We start from the raw sequence: 22,613 nt of genomic DNA on the forward strand, positions 1-22,613 counted from the left end.
TACATTGTGGAATTGGGGAAGGGCTTTAACTCTGTGGGGTTTTTTGGGGTTTCCTATGTTTGGCTCAGTTATAGGATTGTTTATGGTCTACTGCATGTTGGTCACAGGGATTGTTCATATAAATAAGCAAAAACAAGGGATGACAAAAATAGGACAGGATACTTAGCCTATATAGAACAAATCAACGAGAATCCTGAGACATTGACAGACGAAGGGCTATTCCTGAAACAAGATGGGTAGTCATATTTGTCTGTCTGTATCAGTGGAAAAGAGCAAGAGTCAAGTATCACAGTAAAACATCTCATAAAATAACAATATCTAGTCTTCAAAACATCATATAATACACTTCCCTGTAATCCCCAAAAATACAACAATCTACATGGTGGTAAAAATATACAATACAAGCTTTTCTCCAATGCTTCAGAGCCCCCATCTCCAGTATGGGTTCCAATCAAAAATTGGCAATGGAACAACCAGGGAATAGATAACCAACATCTGGACTCGGTTTACTTCCAGACCTGGGAAAAACAAGAGGGAGGGTGCCAAAACTGATAGCCAGGCGGCTAAATTCGGTCCCTTTCCTGTCCCAAAAATCACACTGAGAGAATAACTTTTTATATTTTTACTGCAGCAGAAATATAGACACAGGGGCATATCCTAAATTCCACAAATCTGTGTACAGGATTGCATGAGACTTTATAATATCCCATTGAAGGCAGGGAAAGATTATGTCCTCTGGGTCAAAAAAAAAACCTGGGGTCTCCACCCCTTGCACATCCCACAGGACCAACCCATTGCCATTATGCTAAGTCACCCTGACTCCAATGGTTTAATATCAACAATTCCAGTTATTTCCACTGGCCTTGAGAATAGAACATATCAGCCTTGGCAGGATACAGTCAAGAACAAGAACAAGTTTTTTGCACTGGGAAGGTTATGATAACATTGTGCACCAGAACTGGGTAACCACAATTCAGGTAGGTAACAAAGCTTATTACCTGCAGCTACACTGAGAACCAAGAGACTAAAAATGTCATTTCTAACTTTGGGACTATATGACTTATTTTGTCCTGAGTATTTATGAGAATTTAAGAGTCCGTCTGTTATGAAACAGTCTGATATACTAAGCTTCTCTTTAGGTAAAGGTAAAGGTATCCCCTGTGCAAGCACCAAGTCATGTCTGACCCTTGGGGTGACGCCCTCTAGCGTTTTCATGGCAGACTCAATACAGGGTGGTTTGCCAGTGCCTTCCCCAGTCATTACCGTTTACCCCCCAGCAAGCTGGGTACTCATTTTACCGACCTCGGAAGGATGGAAGGCTGAGTCAACCTTGAGCCGGCTGCTGGGATTGAACTCCCAGCCTCATGGGCAAAGCTTACAGACAGCTGCCTTACCACTCTGCGCCACAAGAGGCTCATCAAGCTTCTCTTTACAGAACAATAATTAAGAAAATATTATTTCACCCCCTTCTCCAGCAAGGAGACCCAACCTCAAAAATGCCAGAATCTCAACCCGGCCTCAACCAAATGCCTGGCCTCAACCAAATGCCTCAACCAATGCCAAGAGCTCCATTTTGCAGACTTTGTGGAACCCAGGAAGCTCCATCAGGGCCTGCAGCTCATCCAGGAGCTCATTCCACCAGGTAGGGGCCTAGAATGAAAAGGCGGGTTTTGAGGCAGGATATGAGCTTTTGTGAATCACTACTAAGTCTTTCAATTAGTCAGCACTGATCACACATCTTCTATCCTATTCCCAACTTGGAATAGCTCCAGCCAATATTTTTATCCTCAACTTTCACATACAGAGAAAACTGAGGCCAATAAGAGAGAAAGAACACTATCAATCCTGTCTCTTTTATCCTATTTTGGCCTCAAGGTGATATATCCATGCTTTTGATTCCATGGGCCAATTAGATCTCAGCTCGTTATGATAACATTGTGCACCAGTTCTGGGTAACCACAATTCAGCTAGGTAACAAAGCTTATTACCTGCAGCTACACTGAGAACCAAGAGACTAAAAATGTCATTTCTAACTTTGGGACTATATGACTTATTTTGTCCTGAGTATTTATGAGAATTTAAGAGTACTTGAAAATTAATAGGCAGCCAATTACTCTGCAGAGTAGAAAGAGAGAATCTTGATTTTTATACTCTCAGGGGCAGATACACATATTACAAATAAGACTAACTAACTGTCTTCAATTTTCCTTGGTATTTTCATACCTTGAATGCCCATTTTTCGTCACAATGCTGAGCCATTGTCTCCTTTCAAAGGAGAAATTTTCCTGTCCAGACATACTAGAACATTGCTTGAATCCGATCTATTGAAACTTGGAGAAGAAATACTCATTGAATCTTGGAACCACAATGGCCCATTATGCACGGCCACCGAAACGGCGATTTCGGGTCACATGGAAAACGCGGAGGGGGAAGACGCAACACATACCGGTTATGTACGGGGCGGGGCGCGATGGCGGCAAAACCCAGAGTAACCGATTATGCACGCGGCGATCCGGGCACCGCTTCTGGTTGCGCCCCGGTCACCCGGAAGCTGCGCTTTCTTCCGTGTTTCACTGACGCGGCTTTTTCGGCGGCATGCACCGAAGCTGCGGCCGGTCGCAGCCGGCTCCGTGCGTTATCGGTGATTTTAGTCGCCGCCATTCCACCCCAAATGTGCGCTAAAACCCCCGTGCATAATGGGTAAATGGGAGCATCGTAGTGAAGGATAATTTTTCACAAGTACAGAGGATCCTTTTTTTAGGATGATTTATGGTAGATGGTCTTAGTTTTCTGATGTCTTAGGTTCAAAACATTGTTTTTTCTTGTTCAAACAGAAAATAAAATATACATCCTTATAAACCAACAAGAATAGTATGAGTTATTCAGTATTCAAGAGAAGGGGGCACATAAAGGAAAAAATCTGCCTCATGTGAAATCCTGTGTACAGGATTGCATGAGACTTTATAATATCCCATTGAAGGCAGGGAAAGAAAAGGGCATGCAGGGCACATAGTGCCTATTCTAAGTGCAGTGGGTCCCATCTTGCTTCCCTGATGCTGCGTGCATTGCAAACACGTGGTGCACACTGTGAACAGGCCACTGGGGCAGTCACATCTGCCTCCAGACAGCCCTCCACAGCATTATCTGGCAGCCCCAGTGAGTCTCTGCCATGAATTAGTTTTGTGGGATATTTTCTACCCAAAAATACAGTAGATTTGGTTTGGCACAGATATTATACCACAAATGCAATGTAAGAGTTTGTGTGTGTGTGTTACAAAACTATTTGGGAGTTAAATCTGTTAGGAAGACACTTATTTATAAAAAGAACTAGGATTGTAGGTTGTTTCAATGTCTGCTTTATGTTTTATCCTACTCTAGATACTTACCTTCTAGTCAGCCGCACTGCTTCCAAGCTGTCTTTCAAATCCACTAATCAGGATTGACATTTATCTGGCCATTCTCAAGGTTTAGGCTTATTCTTCTAGCCAAGTCCATCAACTGGTGACTTTGCCCATCCTGATGACACTAGCTGTGGCAGAATATTGACTGGGATATGCATTGCACAAAGGTGATACCAGTGCTGGGCACTGTTACATCACACCAACCTAGACATCACCAAATCTAGGGTTGGGAGAAGTTGGAGAGGGAGACAGAAGCAGAGGGAGGAGGAGTTGTTGAAGATAGGCAGGAAAGATTTACCCTGCCGTCTGAAGCGAGGAAGGGAAGACAAAAGGAAGACATCACCAGAGTGGCCTTGAAGTCCTGGAAAAAGCAAGATTGAAGTGAATCACCTACTTCTATGTGAGAACAGACCTGGAAGCAAGTTCTATAAAGGATAGTGAGAAGAGGGCCATTCTACTGGAATAAAGAGACTATGTTCAAGCAACATGTTGAGCCAAAGGAACTGGTATTCCCTTACTCTTTGATGATGGGCATACACACTCCATATATATTATATTCACCTCAGCACATGGAATCCATATGCATATATATATATTTCACTGTGGGTGCATGAAGCCTCCCCAGTCACTCTGTTTTCTCCTACAGCTTGCTCAGAGAAACCAAAGATGTGTATGACTGACTCCTTTTGTGGCTCTTTGCTTTCAAAAGCTTCTTCTGCTACCAAGTCTACAAAACACAAAGCGTCATTACCACTCCATTCCACTACAGCATTTTGACGATACCACTACATTTGTATCTTTCAAGTGTGTTCCCACAGGATCTTCATGTATCTTTTAATCTCTAAGCCACTCAAGGCAAAGACATTTTCTTTGTTTGTACCTCTTTACCCTAACAACACTATTAGAGCTTTGATAATATTCTTGAATTTCATTAACAAGTTCTCCACTCCTTCTTCCATGTAATTTAATTACGTTTTTAAATAAGACCAGCTTTCACACTGATCCCTGTGGTTATCCCACATTCCCCAGATAACTCTGTACATTGCTGTTCCTCATTAACCTTTATTGATTGACGCACAGTGGGCTCTCCTCCTCTTAACACTGATCTTAAGCTAGCTCACTTCAATTTTTTCTTTTTAAGTAAGGTTTAAAGCAGTACCAGAAGCTCTGCTCAAACACAAGAATATTTGACATGACAGAATACCCGTGAGCCATAATACTTCAACATTTAAAAAGCAAATCAAATGACCAAACTGTGAGAAGTCAATCATGTGCTGGGATGCTGAGAAGTTTGAGATCAAGTTTGCCATGAATGAAGTGTTCTTTTAAATGCACACTAAACCCCTTCACTGGATCTCCTTTCTGGTTTTGCACGGAGTTCAAATCAAGTGATATTTCAAGAAGCTTTGGATCTATGGAGTAGCCATTTGGGCTACCACTTTATGGCCCAGTCATGACTTGCATCTGTGCAGCTGGTGAAGCACGTTTTCTCCATCACCAACAAAGAAGCCCCCTGGGTCATTAAAGTGACTTTACTAGTCAAGCGCAGAATCACTATGTCACATCTCACATCCTTCTTTGCAACTGTGCAGATGGATTGATTGTTTAAATGGCTTATACCAATTCCACATGGGGTGGAAAGGCCAGGCCGGTCCTACTGTAGCAGCTGGGCTAATCCCTGCTGCCACACGATGTCGGCCCAGCCTCTGCCCAGGCCTGGCATGCTTTAGGGCCTCCATTGCCCTGTGGAATGGAAACAGGGATGCCTCTGTGTTCCTCTTTCTGCCTCGAATGCCAATGCAGCCTACCCTGGCACAGCCCATGTGGCTGGGAAAGAGTTGGGCTCTATGGGGCTTTGCAGTGGCACAGAGCCAACTGGAGCACTTTAAAAACATATTCAGGAAGGTGGGATTGCAATGTCATGCAATCCCATCTTCATGATATTTTTTTTAATTTGCCCCCCTTGGTGGTAGAATTGTTCTGCCCTGGCAATAGGCAGTAATCTGGGGTGGACCTGGTGCTCTGCCCAGAAAAGATCCCCTCTGGGGATGCAGGAAGCAGCGGGGTGACTGTCCATTTGGTTGCAGACAGTAAAATAGCATGTGAGAGGAGCAAGTTAAAACAGCTTTTCCTCATGATGTGATAGGAATGTCTAGTTGCCTAGGTCATAATAGATATTCCACAATCTGGGATGCACAAATGCTCATTGGTTAGTGCCTTAGGCTTCTTGCAAGCTGCAGTCAATAGAGCTGAACATTCAACACAATGTTTATTTGTGTCTGAGAAGCTAGAACATATTCACTTATGTAAAAAAATGTTTTGGCATGTATAGTTACATATTTCCTTGTTGCAGTGAATGCCTCTGCCCCATATTATTGATCATGCTGGCTGCTCTGTTTGGGACTGAAATTTCATGTGTGCATGTTCTTGCAGTGCCCCAGGTTCTCTCATACAGATTCCAGTTAATTAAAAATCTATCTTAGGGCTTTCTTTTTCTGCATGTTACTATACGTGCATGAGCACATTCTTGTACTGCCTCATGGAAGTTTTAGCTATTGTTTATGTATTCTCTCCTATCATTCCTGTTGCTAAAGGACAATGTCAGTAATTATACAGCAGTTATCTTAAAACAGGGTTACTAGTAATTCCAGGGTTACTCCAGAGGCTCTAGTTGTAGAAGGGAGTAATATTACCACTCCATTCCATTAATGCCTGGTAATGGGAGTAGAAGGGAGTGTTTTTATAAATGGGCTTTGCTACTAGTATATAAAGAGCCTCTTGTGGCGCAGAGTGGTAAGGCAGCCATCTGAAAGCTTTTCCCATGAGGCTGGGAGTTCAATCCCAGCAGCCGGCTCAAGGTTGACTCAGCCTTCCATTCTTCCGAGGTCAGCAAAATGAGTACCCAGCTTGCTGAGGGGTAAACAGTAATGACTGGGGAAGGCACTGGCAAACCACCCCATATTGAGTCTGCCGTGAAAACGCTAGAGGGCATCACCCCAAGGGTCAGACATGACTCAGTGCTTCCACAGGGGATACCTTTACCTTTACCTTACTTGTATATAATATAAGTTTGCCTAAATACAGTTAATATACAAAATGTGCTGGGTGCTGGAAAATGTTACTTTATCTTTGTTTTTTGACAAGGACTTTTCCCTTTACTTTTTACCTGATTTTGCACCATCAAATTTCCTGATACATGCAACAGTTCTACATGCATAGCTGAAGATATCTGAACTTTGAGACACTGATCCATTTCACCATAACCTCCAGTTTGAACTAATGCAGTGTGTTCTGTATGGGACTGCCTCTGGAAGTGTCTCCAAAGCTCCCATTGGCATACAACGTGACAGCAAGGTCCCTTCCTAGGCTCAGATATTCAGAACACATCATGCTGTTGGTTTGTTAACTGCATCGGTTGCCTATCTGTTTCTGTGCCAAGTTCAGATTGCTGGATATTACCTTTAAATCCTTTCATGGCCTTGCTTTCTCATACTTGTCACACTACATACAACCCTGTACCAATTACATTCTGCTGACATCCACCTCCTACACCAATTACTTTCTTCTGACATCCACCCCTACAGCTCTCCATATAGCTACATTAAGTCCATGGTCCTTTCCCACGATATAGCAAGTCTTCTGGAGCAGGCTACCCGAGTCGATGGAAAGGGTGTCTCCACTTGCTATATTTAGGAAGGCATGCAATTCAGTCTGATTCCAGAGAAGATTTGATGGAGGATACACTGCTTCCATAGATTTAGCTGTGCTCATTTTATTCTTGCGTATTATAAATCTCGAGCCCTTTTACATTTCTGCTCTGGGCATTTAAATCTGTGTTTTAATTGTGTTAAATGGCCAATTATAATTTGTGCCCTTGTGACCTAGTTGTTCCATGGTTTCTGCCTTGAGTTCAAGGAGATAAGAATGAATAGAAATGTTTTAAATGAATGAATAAGTAAGCAAACTCAGAATTAGGATAGCCTCTTTTTCCCCTACCAGTGTGCAATTAAAAAGATACAATTTGCTAGAACTACAAATTGGTGGAGTAAACAACAATTAGGAATGAAATTAGATGCATGTATGAAATGAATGATACGGTAATTGTGCAACCATTTGCAATAGATTTGGCACACGTTTCCTGACTGATCATTCTGAAGAACCCACTAACTGTGTAATTCCTAATCTATTTCAGTATGAGAAAGGCAAATTCATTTATACTAAAATACATGTGTTCTCTCACTAATGTGCTTTACTTGCAGTGGTCATTTAGAGTATTCAAAAGGAATTCCCAAAAGATAACCTGGCAACATACTGAGACAAACAATTTCAATTGAGTGTTTTATGAGCTCTGATAAAAACATTTTTTTAACCGGAGAAAAGTAGACTGGACATTTTCTTTCTATGCGTGCACAAAATGCCATCAATTCATAGCTGGTTTATGGCAACATTGTAGGGGTTTCAAGGAAAGAGATTAACTGAGATGGTTTGCCACTGTTTTCCTCTGGCCTTGGAATTTCTGGTGGTCTTTGAACCAGGATCAAACCTGCTTAGTTTCTGAGATCTGTCAATATCAGAGTAGTCTGAGCCATTGATTGCCAATTGAAAATATTATGCAATGTCAATTTAGATTTTCTTTGTTTTTACTTCCTAATAAAGTGTAATTATTAGTAGAGTTCTTAAAGAGTGCCTGTAAAATATAGCAGGTGAAACTAAAAAAAACAGATCAGAATTTCTGACAGTTGTACATATACACACAATATATACAGACAGATTTATTTCAGGATAGCAATTTAGGAACAGCTTTGAGAAAACTCCCCCTCCCCCTCTTTATTAGTTATAGTCCCATTTATTCAGATCCCATTGAAGTCAGCATGGCTAGTATGTATGCATGGGATTTCGGCTATAGATTGAAGACAATCATTTAAAAATTAATTTCTAAAATAAAAGTAAATCATCTCTAACCTTAATAGATTTACAGGGCAATTGAGTTCAATGTTACTCTTCCTAGTATTGCACTGTAAAGATATGAAGTCCAATTGCCTAAATTTACTACAATCTTTGGAAATTATCTTTATTCTGGCACATCATTTTCTGTTATTCATAACTGCATAGTTACAGGCAGCAAAAGGAAAGAGCAATGCGGCATCTAAACTGACAGTGATCTCTTCCAGATAGAAGAATTAGCAGATGTTCCCCTTGCAGATTGACTCTGTAGGCATTTCTGTGAACAGGGTTTCCATCAAAAATTATACTACACTCTCAGGCTTGAATGAACATGAACATTTATTTTATAGTGTGGTACAGGCACAAGGAGGCTTCAGAGTGTGGGAGGGACAGAGGTATATGTTTTCTTATATCCTCTGGAATACAAACAGGGGGATTGGTAGAAGCACAGGCTACCATGTAATTCTTATGACAAACAGTGTACCTGCAGTAGACAGAGGAAAGCATTCTACTCATACCTCCTGGAAGGCTGGTAAAGATTGTGCCAAGGGAATTGAAGCCAATGCCCCCACTCCACCCCAAATGAAAGTGAAGATATGGGAGATCTGTGACTGCATAGAATCAGATAACTTTGTACATGAGATATCAGTGGCATATTTTAAAAGGTTTTAAACAAAATAGTAGACTAAAATCCACAAATCCCTTGTCTACTGAAGTCCGCCACTAAGGGAAGTGACCTATACAGGGGAGCCAAAGGGTGCAACCTCATTTGGCTGCCCCCGAGCCACTTGGCTGGGTAAGCTGTGCTTATATTTACGTGCCCTCTCTTATGGAGGCCCTGAACCCCTGGGGGGCCTGATTGCACACTGGAATCCCTACCAATAGGCTCTATCCCATGCAAATCTGCAGCTTTGACAAAATATTGACCATAAAACGTCCACTTCAAACTCTGTAATAAGGCTCTGTACACATCAAAATAGGGTGGATGGGAGGGAAGCTGCTCCCGCAGTGTCCCAGGCAAAGAGGCAGGAACCCATGCCTTATATAGGTGCTGTGAGTCCTGCCTTGCTGCTGACACCATGTGTGCTGTGTATACTCAGCATGCACCACTGACAGGCTTGCATCCGCCTCCAGCTGGCCCTCTGCAGCATCAATGATTTACTTAGGCACATGTTGTTGTTGTTATGTGCGAAGTCGTGTCCGACCCATCGCGACCCCATGGACAATGATCCTCCAGGCCTTCCTGTCCTCTACCATTCCCTGGAGTCCATTTAAGTTTGCACCGACTGCTTCAGTGACTCCATCCAGCCACCTCATTCTCTGTCGTCCCCTTCTTCTTTTGCCCTCGATCGCTCCCAGCATTAGGCTCTTCTCCAGGGAGTCCTTCCTTCTCATGAGGTGGCCAAAGTATTTGAGTTTCATCTTCAGGATCTGGCCTTCTAAAGAGCAGTCAGGGCTGATCTCCTCTAGGACTGACCGGTTTGTTCGCCTTGCAGTCCAAGGGACTCGCAAGAGTCTTCTCCAGCACCAGAGTTCAAAAGCCTCAATTCTTTGACGCTCGGCCTTCCTTATGGTCCAACTTTCGCAGCCATACATTGCAACTGGGAAGACCATAGCCTTGACTAAACGCACTTTTGTTGGCAGGGTGATGTCTCTGCTTTTTAGGATGCTGTCTAGATTTGCCATAGCTTTCCTCCCCAGGAGCAAGCGTCTTTTAATTTCTTTGCTGCAGTCCCCATCTGCAGTGATCTTGGAGCCCAGGAAAATAAAATCTGTCACTATCTCCATTTCTTCCCCTTCTATTTGCCAGGAATTGAGAGGGCCAGATGCCATGATCTTTGATTTCTTGATGTTGAGTTTCAAGCCAACTTTTGCACTCTCCTCCTTCACCCGCATCAACAGGCTCTTTAGTTCCTCTTCACTTTCTGCCATTAGAGTCATATCATCTGCATATCTGAGGTTGTTGATATTTCTCCCTGCAATCTTGATCCCAATTTGTGACTCCTCTAATCCCGCATTTCTCATGATGTGCTCTGCATACAAGTTAAATAGGCAAGGCGACAGTATACAGCCTTGCCGAACTCCTTTCTCAATTTTGAACCAGTCAGTGATTCCATGTTCAGTTCTCACTGTTGCTTCTTGACCTGCATATAAATTTCTCAAGAGACAAATAAGATGCTCTGGTATTCCCATCTCTTTAAGAACTTGCCACAATTTGTTGTGTTCCACACAATCAAAGGCTTTAGCATAGTCAATGAAGCAGAAGTAGACGTTCTTTTGGTACTCCCTAGCTTTCTCCATGATCCAGCGTATGTTGGCAATTTGATCTCTAGTTCCTCTGCCTCTTCGAAATCCTGCCTGTACTTCTGGAAGTTCTCGGTCCACATATTGCTGGAGCCTAGCTTGTAGGATTTTGAGCATAACTTTGCTAGCATGAGAAATTAGTGCAATGGTGCGGTAGTTTGAACATTCTTTGGCATTGCCCTTCTTTGGGATTGGAATGTAGACTGACCTTTTCCAATCCTGTGGCCATTGTTGAGTTTTCCAAATTTGCTGGCATATTGAGTGTAGCACTTTTACTGCATCGTCCTTTAAGATTTTGAATAGTTCAACTGGAATGCTGTCACCACCACTAGCTTTATTGTTGCTCAGACTTCCTAAGGCCCATTTGATTTCACATTCCAGGATGTCTGGCTCCAGGTCAGTATCTACCCCATTGTGGTCATCAGGGATGTTAAGCTCGCTCTTGTATAGTTCTTCTGTATAATTTTGCCACCTTTGTTTAATCTCTTCTGCTTCTGTGAGGTCCCTACCATTTTGGTCCCTTATCATACCCATCTTTGCATGAAACGTTCTCTTCATATCTCCAATTTTCTTGAAAAGATCTCTGGTCCTCCCGATTCTATTGTTTTCTTCTATTTGTTTGCACTGTTCATTTAAGAAGGCATTCTTATCTCTTCTAGCTTTTCTCTGGAATTCTGCATTCAGTTGGGTGTATCTTTCTCTTTCTCCCTTGCCTTTCACTTCCCTTCTCTCCTTAGCTATTTGTAAAGCTTCCTCAGACAGCCATTTTGATTTCTTGCATTTCTTTTTCTTTGGGATGGTTTTAGTTGCTACCTCTTGTACAATGTTGCGAACCTCCGTCCATAGTTCTTCAGGCACTCTGTCTATCAGATCTAATTCCTTAAATCTATTTGTCACCTCCACTGTGTATTCGTCGGGGATATGATTTAGTTCATACCTGAGTGGCCTAGTGCTTTTCCCTACTTTCTTTAATTTAAGCCTAAATTTTGCAACAAGAAGCTCATGATCTGAACTACAATCAGCTCCTGGTCTTGTTTTTATTGACTGGATAGAACTTTTCCATCTTTGGCTGCAGAGCACATAGTCAATCTGATTTCTGTGTTGACCGTCTGGTGATGTCCATGTGTAGAGTCGTCTCTTGGGTTGCTGGAAAAGAGTGTTTGCTATGACCATTGTATTCTCTTGACAAAATTCTACCAGCCTGTGCCCTGCTTCATTTTGTACTCCAAGGCCAAACTTGCCTGTTATCCCGGTTATCTTTTGGCTTCCTACTTTAGCATTCCAATCCCCCATGATGATAAGCACATCATTTTTGGGCGTTGCTTCTAGAAGGTGTTGTAGGGCTTCATAGAACTGATCAACTTCATCCTCTTCAGCAGCAGTGGTTGGGGCGTAGATCACTGTGATGTTGAATGGTTTGCCTTGGATTCGAACTGAGATCATTCTGTCATTTTGGGGATTGTATCCCAAGACTGCTTTTCCTACTCTCTTATTGATTATGAAGGCTACTCCATTTCTTCTGCGAGATTCTTGTCCACAGTAGTATACCTGATGGTCATCTGAATTAAATTCACCCATTCCTGTCCATTTTAGTTCACTGATTCCTAAAATGTCGATGTTCAGTCTTGTCATTTCTTGTTTAACCACGTCCAGCTTGCCTTGATTCATGGATCTGACGTTCCAGGTTCCTATGGAATAAAAATCTTTACAGCATCGGACTGTCTTTTCGCCACCAGTTACTTCCACAACTGAGCGTCCTTTCGGCTTTGGCCCAGCCGCTTCATTCATTCTGGCGCTACTCGTACTAGCCGTCTGCTCATCCCCAGTAGCATATTGGACACCTTCCGACCTGAGGGGCTCATCTTCCAGCGTCATATCGTTATGCCTATTGGAACTGTCCATAGAGTTTTCATGGCAAAGATACTGGAGTGGTTTGCCATTTCCTTCTCCAGTGGATCACCTTTTGTCAGAGCTCTCAGCTATGACCTGTCCGTCTTGGGTGGCCCTGCACGGTATAGCTCATAGCTTCACTGAACTACGCAAGCCCCCTTGCCACAACAAGGCAGCGATCCTTGAAGGGGGAAAGGCACATGGTTTTTATTAAAACGGTATTAATGAATAAAGGTTAGAATAAAATGGTAATATTTTATAATAAAGAAATTGAATACAGTTACAAAAGAAAAATGACTAAGAATGATGATCAATAGTAATTTGGCATACAGTTCAGGGCCCTCCTTACAGTATTAATAAACCAGTTATTAGAAAATGAATTCTATTGAAATCAGCAAGGTCTACTCCCTATTAAGTATGTTATTATTTTAAAGTCCTAAAGACAAACATGTCTTCTTCCTCGAATTAATGTTCTTTATAGATGGAGGCTTGTGAATGTGTGCTGAACATCCAGGACAAGCATAAAGGAAGTAATTATATTGCCAAGTTCTTCTTCCTACTTCACAGAAAATACAAGCAAACGTCTATTGTGTATCTTTTTGACTTAGAAATGAAAATAAGCATCTTCAAGGTTTTCTACTGCTGCCACGAGAAGGCCAAGCCTTTGAATACTGATAAGTGCCAGAAAAAGGATACAGACAGCTTACATGAATAGATATTAGTTAGCTTTTTTGATGCCATATTTCTTTGTAAAAGATATTATAAATAAATTCAGTATGCTAAAAAAAAAGCCATTGACAAAGCACAGCTATTTTTCACCTCCTTTCACCATAGAATAATTGGGCAAAAGCATCCATTCTCCTGTCCAAGGAAGAACCCTCTCAGTAGGTAGGCATTTTTTTTTGGGGGGGGGGGATTTGGGTGAAGCTACTTTGGGTGGGTGGGATATAAATGAATGAATGAATGAATGAATGAATGAATGAATGAATGAACTATTCCCTTATAGAAACTCCACCGAGAATGTTCATTATACTATAGTTTCTGACTGACCATTTTATATAAATGCTTTCTGTTTTGCATATTCTATTGAACGATAGATGTTCAGTTTTGTTGTTTACTGAGAATAGATCAAAATTCTTCTTACTCTGAATTCACCATCTGCCTCTCTCCTCAACCTCACTCTCAGTACTTGCAAACATGTGGGCTAGCTCTTCCTTTTGTATATGAAGAAAAGAGAAGAAGATAAAGATGAAAGAAGCATCACTTGTGTGCCACTACAAGAAATAGACATGAAAGGATTAAGCAGTTGTTTCCTATCTATCCTTCTTCCACTCAGATGCAATTTACCACAGGTCTCATTGAACTGGGGGGGAAAAAAAGAAAGAAAGAATGTATCACAAAACTCCTTCTAATGTGAAACCTGAGTATCAGATAGAAGGTTTGCAGCCCAAACTGTACTCTTACTGACTGAATATTTGAACTGGCCCATTTGTCATCTTCCCTGAAGCACCCGCTCCCCCATGTTAGGCATTTCAAGACTGGGCTACATAGAATCTCTAGTCACAATCAGACTTCTGGCTAATGTTCCTTTTAAGCAAAGGTGTCCTTTATACTCTTAGGTCTAGAAATCTGATTTTTCTTCACAAAGACAGCACTGTAACCTTGAACAGAATTACACCGCCCTAATTCTATTGAAGTTAATGGCACAAAAAGGGTAAGAATTGTCTTGTACTATTTAAATGCAATGCTAAGCAGGTCTACTCAAAAGTGTCCCAAGATATTCAGGGGGGCTGTTTTTCAGGAAATTGCAGGAAATTGTGACCTCTACATATTTTTTATTTGCAGATATCTAATGTTCAATGGGCATGATTAGTTCTATTTCTTGCCCCCATTAAATGCAAATGTACTTTTTTAGTCTCCCACATCAAACAGATTTTAAAACTGCTTGAACACAAAGTTGGAATGTCAAAATATACATTCAACCATGTGGAGTCAACTTAGTATGTTCAGTAGGCTTTGGTTAGGTTTAGGAATTTAGCGAGTGTTAATTTTGTAAATTCAGTTTGTGTTTAATTCCTTAAACATCCATATTTATTCTGTTATTTGGTGGAAGTGAGATTTATGTTTGCTTTCATCACAACAGAGAAGATAGATCAATACAGGTAATAAATCTTTTAGCGCTTTTTAACCTTACATGCTCTTTGTAGGGTGAGGGGTAATCAATAGCTATGACAGAAAAACTGCATATGATTAATCTTTTAAACTCGCTTGCTTTTTGTGACACAATGCCAATAGTTTGGAATGTAAATGCCATGATCAATTTTTTTCTTTCAGAAAAAGAAATGTGGATAAGCTAGATGGGCTATTCCTTTTTCTAAAAAAAAAAGTATTTCAAGCTAAAATTAGCACGTGATCATTCTTTACATTTGTTTTGGTACTCTGTCAGATTAAACAATCCAATTATCCAATTAGTCTATGCTGCTTAGCAATATAGTTTTGACTGAATGTCTAGGTAATACAATTATGACCTCTCTTCCATGTACAGTCCTCTCTTGCTGTCAGTTCATTAATGCAAGTGAGTGCTTCAAGGAATTTATTGTACCTAAAATAGCAGCGTAAGATAGGAAGCAATTCTTTTCTTCCTCTTCCTAAATAACATGCCCTAATTTTATCAGGGTGATCTGAGTGATGTTATTTTGGGCATCTGATCAGAACAAAAGTAGTTATTTGCTTTTAACAAAGTAACCTTGCAGATGCTTTGCAATGTTGAAGACTTTTTCTCTTTAAAAGTCTTTGTATTTCTTTTTCAGCAAAAGTTATTGGCATAAATTCAGCAATAATTATCCATATATTTTCATATGTATCCAGTATTTTGTAGAAGGATATCATTAATTCCTTTTCCTAATATGTACCCAATTTACATATGGTACTTTTATGTTCTCCTTGCTAATCTCTTTTCTCTTCCAAACAAGAAATACCAGTCTTTCTATCTAGAACAGCATAATTCTATATGTATGAGTTCTGTAATTGAACTTGTCCTTTATAATATTTAATTGGGTGCAGAGGGTTTTAAGTTTGATCAGAACAGTGGTGTGGGGGGTTAATTAAACTATTGTGAGATGCCACTCCCTGATCTAAATAGTCCATCTGGAGCTACTATTGATGGGAAAATTATAAAAGTTAGACAGGGACATTGCTGTGCTGAAATTTACATTGCATTCTGCCTAGTAATGTCTACAAAATTACGTTCTGTTGGATCTTTTAACCAAATCGGTTCTGTCCAGATGTGACAAATTAACATAGACTCAACTGCATTTCCCCCCTACCCTCATTTTCTACTGGTGGAAACTAATGAAGGATACTTTGACCAATAAATAAGGAGACCATGTGGCCTGCTATAGTAAGAGACCTTCCTTGTTCCCTGCTGCACCTTCACAGGCTGGAGAGGGATAATTGGGGAGGGGGCTCACCAGCATGCAAATGAATGCTACTGTCTCCTCTCCCAGCATGCCTCACCCAGTGGCAGCAGGCAACCCGATCACTGTTTGAGATCATGTGAAGTGCATGGACAAAAGCCATGTGTGACAAGGCGATACTAGTCAGTAATCCATATGTGAAGCCTACAAAGATTAATGCTCATGCACTAACTCAAGGTGCTTTTAAACAACTACTTATTGAGAGACCTAAAGTGTGCCACTTCCTAATAAAGGAGTCACAACAATCATTGTTTTAGAGGCAGAAGCATTATGTGTTTTAAACCAATGTACCAATTATCGGAAATGTTCTGTGACATATTGTCTTATGCAAGTGGACTTATACCCAAATAATAGATATACCCACAAAATGGAGATACCAAGCATAAAGGAAAATGGGTTCCACTGAGATTGATTAATTAGAAGTTGATCTGAGCATTATGAAAGTTCAGGAATCCTGGGTATTAGGCTGTCAGAGGCATTATAGGCAATCCCACTCTATCCTCAAGCACAAAACAGACTTAATCTGCTAGTAGATTTTCTTAACCTCCATACATATTTATAATTAAATAAATTAAATACATAAATGCCAAAGGTATACTGAGAACAGCTGTAACTCTACCACCTCTTCCCCAATGGAAAATACCAGGGTTCACTGATAAAGACTCAGCCCTGTGAGTGCTCAGTCTTCAACACACACCACTGGTAAACCACAAGCATTTTGGGGAAATTACACTCTTGTTTTCAGAGGCCTCTGTGTCTTCACTAAACATTCCTAATGTTAATAGGGTTGCCAGCCTCCAGGTGGGATTTGGACAATTCCTGGCATTACAACTGATCCCCAGATGACAGAGATCATTTCCCCTGGAGTAAGCTGGACTTTCAGAGGGCAAACTCTACAACCATTTCTACAGTTGTTATTTCCCAGAGAGTTCTTGCTGCATTTACTTCTGGATGCCAAGCCCGATATTGTGCCTGGCATTTGTGGTTTTCTTCAGTGCTCTCCAGGAGTCCATTTGTGACTTGTATTTTACACTTCTGTTGGAAGAGTCAGCTTCCTTGGCTCTGTCCTTGGCTCCATCCTCGTCTCCCTTCCCTTAAAAAAAAAATCAGAGCATGTGCAATAATGCCATCCTTGTCACCATCCTCCCTGCCTTCCAATTCCATGGGAAGGTACCAAGCCAAAGCACTCCCCTTCTCAATATGGTGTGCAGTACATCCCCTTCCCTCAACTTTCTCAGGAGTGATTCAGATTCAAAGACAGCTTGGGAAAAATGGTGCCTGCTTGCACCTTTGTTTTAAGTGTGCCATTTCAGTCAACCATTCTGTTCCATCAATTGCCTCCCCCTTCCTCCCCAGATAAAGTGTGTTGTTAAAAAAGAAAGAAAGAAAGAAAGAAAGAAAGAAAGAAAGAAAGAAAGAAAGAAAGAAAGAAAGAAAGAAAGAAAGAAAGAAAGAAAGAAAGAAAGAAACCTTCAGTTATTACATTAGGATGCTCCTACATTGTAACACAAAGACAGCTTTTTCTTGGGAGAAAGCTACCAGTGGCTACTGAATGAAATTAATGTTCCTAGTCTCCCTGCATGAAACTGACCAAAGATTCATTTCCTTGCATTAAATTAAGAGTGCTGCTGGGAAGTTTTTAGTAACTTCAAAAATGATCTAAGTCATTCTGTGCTGCTGAGATTCCAGGACCCATCTCCAGATCTACAGGAATTTTCCAACCTCGAGTCCTCAACCCTAGCCCTCATTGCTCCAAACATCCCAGTAGGAGGCCAAGCCCATCTAAACCAGGCCTAGTTATACCAGTAATATACCCTAAAATGAGGCAAAGTTAGCCAAAAAAAAAAAAAGGAGCTCATTCCCAGTTAATCATAATAGATCCAAACATTCCTGCTTCGCCCCAAAGCTAACCCTATTTTGCCAAAGTACAGTAATGGGTAGGCATTAGGATTGCTAGATCCAGTTTGGGAAATAACCAGGGATTTGGCGGGTGAAGCCACAGGAAACGCAGGGTTTGGAAAGAGGGAGACCCCACTAGGATATAATGCCTTAGAAACCACCTTCCAAAGCAGATCCAGGTCAACTGATGTCTGTTTTCTGGAGATAGTATGTAATCACCAACCATCACCTAAAGGTTGGCAGCATTATTGAGCAGGCTTTTCCCAAGTACAAGTGCTTTTAGAGAGGAGGAGCGAGCAAATAAAATCTGCCTGCTTCTCATTCTTGATTTGGTGGGTGGATCTTAGTCTCCTAGAATAAACTTGATATATTCTTTTTGTTATATGACAGGGGTGGCCAAACCATGGCTCCCCAGATGTCAATGAACTAAAAGTAGCAAGAGTCCCTGCCAGCATCTTTATGAGCACTCTGACAAGCTGGTCCAGAGTTTTGGGCTGGCCTGTCATCAATATGCTGATGACACCCAGATCTATCTCCTGATGGATAGCCATCCAGACTCCCCCCCCCCCCCCCATGGAACCATTCACTGTTCCTGGATGGTTAGAGCAGAGCCACCAGGATGCAACTTACGATTGCACCCAATTTGGGAGTGACCATCAATGCCTCACTGACTCTAGAGGCGCAGGTCAAGAAGGTATCCTGCCAGGCATTTTTCCATCTTTGCTAGGCATGGCAACTAGTGCCCTACCTAGCTTCTGAACATTTGGCCACAGTGATCCATGCGACAGTTACCTCCAGAATAGATTTCTGTAACTTGCTCTATGCGAGCCTTCCCTTGGCATCGATCTGGAAATTGCAGCTGGTGCAGAATGCAGCTGCTAGGCTCCTCATGGGGACATCTTGGAGGTCACATATCAAGCCTGTGCTGAGGCAGCTGTATTGGTTGCCAGTTGCTGCCCAGATTCAGTTCAACATTCTGGTTCTGACCTTCAAGGCCACAGTCTGGGTCCCACATATCTATGCCCCCTGCAGGGTACTAATTGGTCATTCCCAGCACCATGATGGTGCACATGGCCTCAACTAGGGCCAGGCCTTTTTGGTCTTGGCCCCTACCTGGTGGAATGAGCTCCTAGAGGAGCTGTGGGCCCTGCAGGAGCTTTCAGCATTCTGCAGGGCCTGCAAAACGGAACTCTTCCACCAGGTTTATGGTTGAGGTCGGCACAGAAAGGAATATCTGATGGGACCCCTAGCGTTAAGTTCGTAGCACCTGCACTGTGATCTGTGCTCCATCCTCCCACTTCCACATTAGATTTCTGAGGGGCTAGCAGGTTAATTCCGTTAGATTTCTGAGAGGCTAGCAGGTTAGTGGCCACCATGGTTTTCAGGAGTTTGTATTAATGTATGTCTGGATGGGTTTTAACGGATTGTTGTAACCCGCCACAAGTCTATTATGAGAGTGGTAGGCAATAAGTTGAATGAATGAATGAATGAATGAATAAATGAAACAAACAAACAAACAAACAATAAAAAATAAAAATTGTAGTCCTTGGACTTGTGGAGAACCACAGTTTGGCCATCTACTAGGGGTGGGAACTTACATTGGCTCTTTCTTGATCTCTTGCTCTGAATTTTGACCTAGTTTGTCTTTTAAATTATGAAAGCCTGTTGACCTGTGTCCTGTTTACCTCTGTGGTAGCTGCAGCACTTTGAAGTTGACATTTTCATAATGAGATTGTTTGTGAGTCGAAATGCTTTAATTTAGTAACCCACATTAGGCAAGTCAACTAACCAAAAGATTTTCTTTTGACCTGTCAGTGTGAAATTTTAGACCACAATATAGTGCACTGCAAAGGTATAAGACAAGGATCTGCATTAACAAACATAAAGCAGGAGGGCCTGCGATTCAGCAGAAAGAACCTCTGCTTTTTCATGCAGAAGATCCCAGGTTCAATCTCAGGCATCTTCAGCTAAAAAGGCCAGATAGTAGGTGATGTGAAAGACATTTGCCTGAGACCTGCTGCCATTCAGACAAATACTGCCTTTGATAGATCAATGGTCTGATTCAGTATAAGGCAGCTTCATGTGAGCTCAAAAATACTCTTGCGTGCACAAGAGATTCTTGCTGGAATCAATGTTTTCTGTAATATATGCATACTAAGCAGTAACTATTCCACAATAGCCTATTATTTATAGAACAAAACTGTTATTGGAGCAACACAGCAGAAAATATTCTGTTTTTAAATACAGGTGACAACATTCTGGAATTATTATTTCTTATTACAACCCTTTTCATAAATCTTCAAATGTTGTGTTGATTCGTATATAATTCAAACTCTTTGATAATAGTCCTTTTCTGGCAAACAGAGTGGCTGAGATTGATGAACAAAAATGGAGTCTTGTCAAGAGCTATTCCTGTTTGATTCTTTTTGTGAGCATCGAACTACCAAAAAGCAACTTGGCTGCTACTGATTGCATTTCATAGTCACAAGAGCATGTGTAGTGGCTATTGTATCGAACAAGTGTGATTGTAATGGGGAATTTTAAAAAATGGCTGCAGGCTCCGGGCCTAATAGGGAGAGAATGGAGAGGAGAAAAAGCAAAGCAATACTTTTATGGAAGGAAAATGACCATAGCTTTATTGATTGCAGATCAAGAAGCACTGGCACAGTATGTAGATGAATTCCAGCCATCCAATGAGACCAAAGTCCCCAGCCCAACTGCTGCAGAGCAAAGCTATGGGGTAGCAAGAATTGTGGTTACCACATGGGCAGATGCCACTGAGTGATTCCCCTTGCCACAAAGTACAGCAAAAATAACACTCCAACAAAACCTAAGAAAATTCAGGCTCCACTGGTCAACTTCCATCTCACTTTTGGCCATACTGAGAAAGAGCTACAGTTCTGGGTTATGGAATGGGTATGACTTTGACCTGCAATCTGGGGTATGAGATCGGTCCCCTCCCTCCTCCTTGCTTCCTGTGCACAGTATTAGACTGTGCCAGGAGCTGCTGGATGATTGTTTTTATTTTATTTTATTCTTTAAATGCCAAATACAAGTTGTTATTTGGACCAATTCCAATGGCCCGATGTATGAGGAGGAGTTTTTAACTGTGTTCTAGGGTTGAGCACTTCAACGACCCGAAGCAGCCAGTGCCACAGTGGGGGGGGGGAGGGCAGGTGCGGTCAGTGGTGTCTGTACCCGCACCTCCCCCCCCCCCCCCGCACTGGCTGGCTGCTTCAGGCTGGAATGGCCACTTCAGATGCCGAAGCACCCAACCCTACAGTGTGTGCTGCCATTTTATAATAGAGTTGGGGATTGTTTTAAGGATTATTATTGATGTGCTGTGAGGTTTTATATTGGATATCTGCTTTATGTTACCATTTTGAACTGCCAAAGCCAGCTTGCCCAAATATAAATAAATAAAAATAAATGTAATTGTTTTACCACCTATGCTGTACCTAACCACACAGCATAGGTGGTAAACTAATTCTTAATTCTTCCAAATTTCAAATTCTTATAAAAGGTTAGAAATGTAATAAAATTTTAGTATAATGTTGATTTCACATGTAATGGTTTTTTTTCCATTTTTTAAAAATTTCAGAGTGCCTGGTTGTGAAAAAAAATGCTGAATGTGTGTGTTCTGCATATTTAATGTATTTTTGACCACTAAGGAAGGCTGTAGAGACCTAAGCACATCTAGTTTCATGTGGGTTTTAGGATATACTCATACACTAGGAATGCTAGTAAATTTGTAGTCTGATATTTACACACCTAATGTTTTTAATTGTATATATGTGCACATCATATAATGAAGAACATCTTATCACACACTTATGAGGACATATGTGATAGTGGTGAAGGTGGTGAAACATGATTTTTTTTGCTGCTGAAATCACGTCTACTAGCTCTCACCAAGCACAATTATTTAGGGTAGTTCGATCTCTTACCACCCTCAAGCAGAGGTGTCAAAATAATAGTAAATTGGATTTGAGCCATGAGGCATTAGCGAGATTTTTTGCAGATAAAGTCTTGTCACTCTGCCAAGACCTTCCTGCTATGGGAACGTCATGGGAGGGGGTGTTGTTTGATGGCTTCAGGCAGCTCTCTTTAACCAAAGTGAACAATGAGGGCAACCACTTGCCACCTTGATTGTTACTCAAATTGGGTGACCACCAGATAGGAGAATCCTTGAAGGACATTTTCAAACTCTCCCTGACATCAGGAGTTTACTGAGGGCCTTAAGGAGTCAGCGGTTTGCCCTTTTCTTAAAAAAAGAAAAGAAAAAGAAAACATTGCTGGATCTGCAGGATCCTGCCAGTTACCATCCAGTATCGTATCTTGTGTTCCTGGAAAGGGTGGAAGAAAGGGATGCTGCAGACCAGCTCCTGGCTTTCTTGGATGAAACTTCGGCTCTTGATCCATATCACTTGGGCTTCCATCTTGGCCACGGGGTGGAGACTGTGCTGCTTGCCCTGATGGGTGATCTCCAGCACCAGCTGGATCAAGAAAATTCTATTGTCCTCATGCTTTTAGATCTGTCAGCAGTGTTTTATGACAATAATGGGTCATTAGCCCACTGCCTCACCAGTATGGGGATTAGGGGGACGACCTTGTAGTGGCTTCTAAGCAGTCATTATATAATCTGATCTTTTCAGATCTCAGAAGCTAAACAGGAATGGTACTTGGAAGGGAGAGTACC

The sequence above is a fragment of the Paroedura picta genome, chromosome 9 (assembly GCF_049243985.1).
Source record: "Paroedura picta isolate Pp20150507F chromosome 9, Ppicta_v3.0, whole genome shotgun sequence".
NCBI lineage: Eukaryota > Metazoa > Chordata > Lepidosauria > Squamata > Gekkonidae > Paroedura > Paroedura picta.